This window comes from Coptis chinensis, chromosome 6 (assembly GCF_015680905.1).
Source record: "Coptis chinensis isolate HL-2020 chromosome 6, ASM1568090v1, whole genome shotgun sequence".
Classification (NCBI taxonomy): domain Eukaryota; kingdom Viridiplantae; phylum Streptophyta; class Magnoliopsida; order Ranunculales; family Ranunculaceae; genus Coptis; species Coptis chinensis.
Genome location: NC_141461.1, coordinates 28,438,056 through 28,444,526, shown reverse-complemented (window position 1 = coordinate 28,444,526; position 6,471 = coordinate 28,438,056).

The window sequence follows — 6,471 nt, the reverse complement described above, 5'->3', positions numbered from 1 at the left end:
CGGAGATCATCATCGATGAATTGGAGGGGCTCTTCTTCCCGAAGTCTCGGTCCGGATTCCTTTGACAAAATCGACTTTGTTGATACGGTTAAATTCACCAACATAACTAACTTTCAAACGCTTTTGATTCTTACTCGACTTTTGGAAAGAGACTCAACATGAGAATGGGAGACATTAATGACATGCTCATAAGTTGCGAATCGCTGTTGAGAGTTTTTCGTAAGATATTCGTTTAAAAGTCCTTTCTCCACTAATTTCTGAATCCGACCCGGAGAGCGACAAAGTTCCGTCTCATGGCCATAGTCATTATGAAATTTACACCACAAGGCTTTGTCCCTTTGTCGCTTTGGTATCTTCCGAAAGTGGATACTGGCGGGGAAAGAAGATTCCCACTTTTCAACTTCTCATATATATAGCGAGTACTTGACATTGAGCGGGGTCAGTTTTAGCTCAGGTAGAGTTTTTCCATCACGATTGAAATTGACTTGCTTCTAATTGTCATTCTTTCCATCGTTATGTTCTTGATCTGACTGTCCTTGCTTCGGCTTAAAATTTTTGCTTTCAGAAAAATCTTTACTCCGAATATCTTTGTCCCTTGCTGCTTTCGCCGATAGGTTCTCCTCAATACGGATGTGTTGTTCAGCCCTAACATACAGATCGTATTGAGTTTTAGGGACATCTTTAATTAGAGAGTGGTAAAGATCCCTTACAATGAAGTTCGAACTTCTGTCTCTTTCATAATATAATGCTTCTTTAAAGGCGAAAAGAAGCATCCCATCAGAAACTTCTGGAACATCTGCTGCTGCCTTTCGGAACCTAGTAACAAAAGTACGTAACTTCTCGTCACGTTGTTGCTTGATGTTCAGAAGTGAGTCGACATCCTTTGGCGTCTTGGCAATTGTGGCGAAACGATTAACAAACTGATTTTCTAGTTCATTGAATTGGTGAATTGATCTTGAAGGCAACTCACTAAACCAGCGTAATGCTTCTCCCTTTAGAGTCGATGGAAAAAGCTTACATATGAGCGGATCATCTCCACCCCATAACACCAACTTATTTTTGAACGATAGAACATGCAAGCCAGGATCTCCTTCCGACTCATCATAAAGTTCAAAATCGGGTTGTTTGAAGTCGGGATGGTGGTAAGCTTCTTGAATGTCGACCGAAAACTTATCAAGTACGCCATCATTGACTGTCAAGTTTTTCATTCTTACATCCCTTGACTCTCTATCGTTAAGTTCTTTTGCAATCAACTCTTTCAGCTGTTGTTCTGTTAGAGTTAAAGTATTGGCTCGAACAACTGGACGCCCCCGGTCGTGCCCATGTGGAGAAGGATACCTTCCATTATCTCTTATTGGAGTTAGAGATCTTTGGCGGTACGCACGATCAGCTCCGACCGGTGATTGTCTTTGTCTATCCCTGTAACCAGCCTGTATAGGCCGGTAGTCACCCTTGGCCGGGTGGTCGGAATAATTATACCACTTCTCCATGTTTTGTAGCTCTTGTCTGGGATGCCCGCCTTCCCAGTCATGTCGGACATATCTCGGAGGACGGCGGTCTTCCCTGAAATTGCTTCTCAGAGGTAAATCTTCCCTTTGAGATCGGACATGTCTAGGATAGTAGTTATCCCTGCCAATCCGATTCTCCCCATAAGTATGGGTAATAGGGTCATTACTCCTAGAGCGCAACCGGTTGATTGTGCTTGAGAAATAGCACGTTCTTTCGAGGACGACGAAGTGGATTGTCAAGACGGTCCCATACACCGGAATGGCTGCGTCCCCTTCGCGGTCGCCTTTGATGTTGTTGAATTTGCAACATCGTCCACCGCCTTTGCCTCTTTGCCGGCTTCCTTCTCAAATTCCTATTTAAATTTTTGACTTATCGTAACTTCGCTTCAACCGTATTATGGGTGAATTGGTACATTACTATCACCTTTTCCGCTAGTTGGCATGAGAGTAATGTCCACGCCCATATCCATGTCAACCAAGAATCGACATGGACGACGGCGGACCGCATGGAGGATTACTTGACTTGTCGATTTTCTTGTTGCAAAGGCTATTAAGGGTGGCGGCACTTGTACTTTTTTCATGGAGGCGAGGCGGGCGCGGTTCTTATTTCTTCTGATCGGATGTTGAGAATTGATCCTACTACTAGGAGCAACTTGATTGTTCAACGGTTCATGCATCGGCCGATTTGAATTTCGAGGGTTCGCGATTCTTGTTAGTAGGAGGAATATGTTGACTATTTGGTCTACTTCTCGCGTTTTTACCATCTTGATTGTTTCACGTGATAATGAATTCTTTTTCCCCACGGACGAAGCCAATTATGTTTCGCAATAAACCGCTTCAACACAACGAGAGCAATGGTGACGAACGATTAAGAAACAGAGGATTTTGATGTTGGGGAGATGAAACCGAACCAAATAATGGCTGCCTACGCACCCAAGATCTATTCTCTAGGGATCAAGTTTCCAATGTAGTTCCTTATGAAAAATAGTTTGGTATTTATAGAGGTAGAGTAGAGAGTCCTTGTAGCTCAAGTAATCTTGTTGCTTGAGTAATTGTGATAGAATACAACCGTTGTCAACCGATAATTATCTTTTGATAAGAAATGAATCGACATAAATTAATGTATATTAGTGGCAAGCCATGTGGCTAAGGTTCACCTTTTAGACACATGAGTTAATGGCCATACATTGATCCATGATATTGCTAATTGGGCTTTAGCCCGTTGATTAAATGAATAAAATAGAGACCCCTACTAATGGACGTTTGCCACGTAGGTGGGGGTCGAAACAAGTTCATTAATCCTGATGGTTCTTAGATTGTGTGAGACTCAGTGCTTTGGTTCCTAGTCTAGTTCTAAACTCCATTGTGAGTATCAGTGTTAGGTCATCTTCTTCAGATAAGTTGATATGGAACCCTGCGGTTAATGGAAGATTTTCTGTGAAATCTGCGTTCAATTTTATTAGAGCGTTGGAAAATAATCTTGGCCAGTGTTCTTCTGCTCAACAATCATATAATTTTATGATTATTTGGAAGTTGGAGATTCCTACAAGAGTGAAGCTTTTTTCTATGGAAAATTGCAAACAATTTCTTATCTACTGGAGCTACTCTTGAGCCGCACCATATTCCTGTGGATAACTGCTGTGTTTTATGTAATAATCATATTGATGACTTCCAACATCTCTTCTTTACTTGTCCTTGGACTAGCAAGCTTTGGTTCTCCTCTTGGCTGGGTTTATGGGTGGATTGTGATACTTTTGTAACACAAAACTAGTTTAATTACTTTAGGAGTAGAGATAACAGTTTTGAACATTTATCTCTATATGCTTTCTCTCTTATGTATAATATATGGTGGCATCGGAATAAGTGTAGGTTTAGTTTTATGAAACCTAACTTTATCTTTGTTTTAAAGAAAATTTTCTCTGCTTGGCAAGAGTGGACGACTGTAGATAGTGACCTATCTCACATCTCTCTTGATGTTATTTTTACTTTGCAGAGAGGAGAGTTGGGTTATTCCTCCATTTGGAAAGTTTAAAGTTAATTACACTGGTCTATTTATGTGTGCCAATCAAGAAAACAACTATCTATTGTGATTATTAGGGACTTGAATGGAGGAGATGTATTGCTGCTGCTAAGCAACATAGTAGAGTTTTATCAAATAACAAAACACATTTGTTAGCAGCTGAGTTTGCAGTGAACTTGGCAAGGCAGAAACATCTATTGGAAGCTACTTTTGAAGGCACCAGCAAAGAAGTTACAAGGATTTTGATGGAGCCTGAAAAAAATTCAAATTGGACCTGGAACGCTATTTTGGAAAACACTAATGCCTCTTTAAGTTCTTTTTCGTTTTTTTGGCTTAGAACCACTTCTGTAACTGGAAACTCTTAGCCAATGAGTCTGGCTGACTGGGCTAGATCATATGGACCAAAGAGCGATTATATGTATTTTTTGGATGCTATTATGTATGTTTTAATATAAATATATCTATGAAGATTTTATCCAAAAAAAAAAACACGAATCACAAATATCCTCTCTACTTTCTGCCATATATTTATAGTTAGTGATTTTGAAAGGATTCTCAGAATTTCACTGAATGTTCCGGTTTTTAAAGAAATCAGAATAATAAGGTTTGAAAACATGCAAATTAGAAATTTTGCTCGGAAGAATTTGGAATTCCAATTTTAGAGTTGTCAGAATTTCGAGATCATGAAATATGGCGCACGTTTGACCTCCTTATATCACCACTTGAACACAGATCGATATTAAATCCAATAGATGTTTTAGGCCTTTAAGGAAACGATAATAACTAATAAGTAGCTATGTTTTGTCATTGAAAGATACGTATGACAATGTGAAGCTGGTATAGGTGGCATGGTTAGAGAGGAAAGGGGTGAAACTCTTTTAGCATATGGTCGATTCAACTCTGATACTTCAATACTCTTTTAGGAATTGTTGGCTATGGTAGAAGTGTAGTCTGAATCATTAAGAGCTATACATGCCATTAACAAGGTAGAAAAGTCCCTTGGTAATGGCCAACGTAGAGCTTATGCCTATGAGCATTGAACTTAAACATGTTTACAAAGTAACAAGGTTGCTGATTATTTAGCATCTTGTATATGAATAAATTTCGTATTTGGCACAGTTTGTATTGTTGTTTGATCCTCCTCTTTATGCAAAAAGTAGTAGTATAGTATTGTAATAGCATCTCTAGGTGATAGTATCACCTCTCAAATTCTTCAAATTTGCTTCAAAAACTCGGAATTTCGCGGAAATCCAATTTTAAGTGGAAGCAAATTGGGTTGCCGCATCACCTGTCTAGCCGCATTCTTGTTCGCAAATTTGGGATTTTAGATGCGGATGCGAAGCGATAGTGGTAATGTCACGCGCCATTGCAAATGTCGCCCCAAATTTTTTTTTTTTTTTTTGACTAAAGACAATCGCGCCGATTAATGCTTGTCGGCGCGCCCATTGCTAATGTCGCGTGAGTTATTATTATTATTTTTTTCAATTTGGTGCGACAGTGAGAATGTCGCGTGAGTTTTTTTTTTCAACTTGGGGTAACAGTGGTAATATCGTGCGACAGTATCAATGTCGCACAAGATAGTCCTATTCTAAATTTGCAAATGATATTTGCGACTACTTAGAATTGGTCAAAATTTGCGTCTAATTTCTCTAAATTCTACTTTTAAATTTGAAGAAAATACTACCACCACTTAGAAATAATATAAGGCACCACTTAGAAATAATATAAGAAGGGATGATATATAATCAAGAAACTTAAGAAACTTTTTTTTTTGGTTGATTAATGAAAAGCTGTGGATGCTTTGATCCCAAAACTTTATATCAATCATTGAATCAACTTGCCATAAGAATGCCTACGTTAATATGATGTTGCAACGTTATGTTCCCTTTGTTCCTCACACAATTGAGATGATGCGATGCTAAAATCATTACGTCTCGATGGTGCAAAATATTGCATAAAACACATCTACTGTATTTTTGGCCACATTGCTTTTAGAAACGCCACTATAACCGGATATCAACGAAAATACAGTTGCTTCTCTAGTGTTAAAGTAAGTACGGATGTATTTGAAATTTAGGTAAGAAAAAAATCTGATATTATTTTTCTGAGTTTGACCAAACTTAGACACTTTGGATCCCCTTACCGGCATGGAATCTGGTTGGGTTGACCTGAAATCCGACCCGACCAAATCCTATTCAGATTGAGTATAAGTCATGAACTGATTCTATTATTCGGGTCGGGTCGGATTCAGGTTGTGAAAAAATAACAAACTATTTAATTAAATCTGATTAAGTATGAAGATAAATATTAACCCTCAATTGATTCCAAGATTTTTAGGCCATTTTATTAAACAAGATCTAAAATTTGCTGTAAGCCACATGCACCGTCCAATACCATAACCAATACCATAACGGCAATAGTTTGGGATTTTTTTTGCGATTTCAGAATTATCGGCATTTCGATAAATCCAAAAACTAAAATTCATAATATTTCGACTCATGTTATATTTGAAATTTCAACTAATTTGGAATTATTAATATTTCAATTCTATACCGTTTTTTCCGTTTTTTTGAAAAACCAAAATATTGGGTGGAATTTTGATATGCCGTTCGGAATAATGAACACTGATAACGGCTAGTAACGTATGACTTAACTATCACCAGCAAGATCGAAATTTCAGTTGCGCCTTTTATTAAACATCTACGACTCTCAATCATGACTCATTAAATGATTCCAAGACCAAGACCTGACCTGATATGAAAGAAGAGGAAGGATCTGCAGTTTGCCTATATAAAGAGAAGAGAAACTATATCTGATTTGATTCAGATTTACCCAAGAACTTAATACATAGGTAGCTCGTACAGAACGCGAGCTCAATGAATTCAATACTAAACCTCCACTTTCCCCTCACTCTCACTTACTCAATCCATTTACCTAGAATTG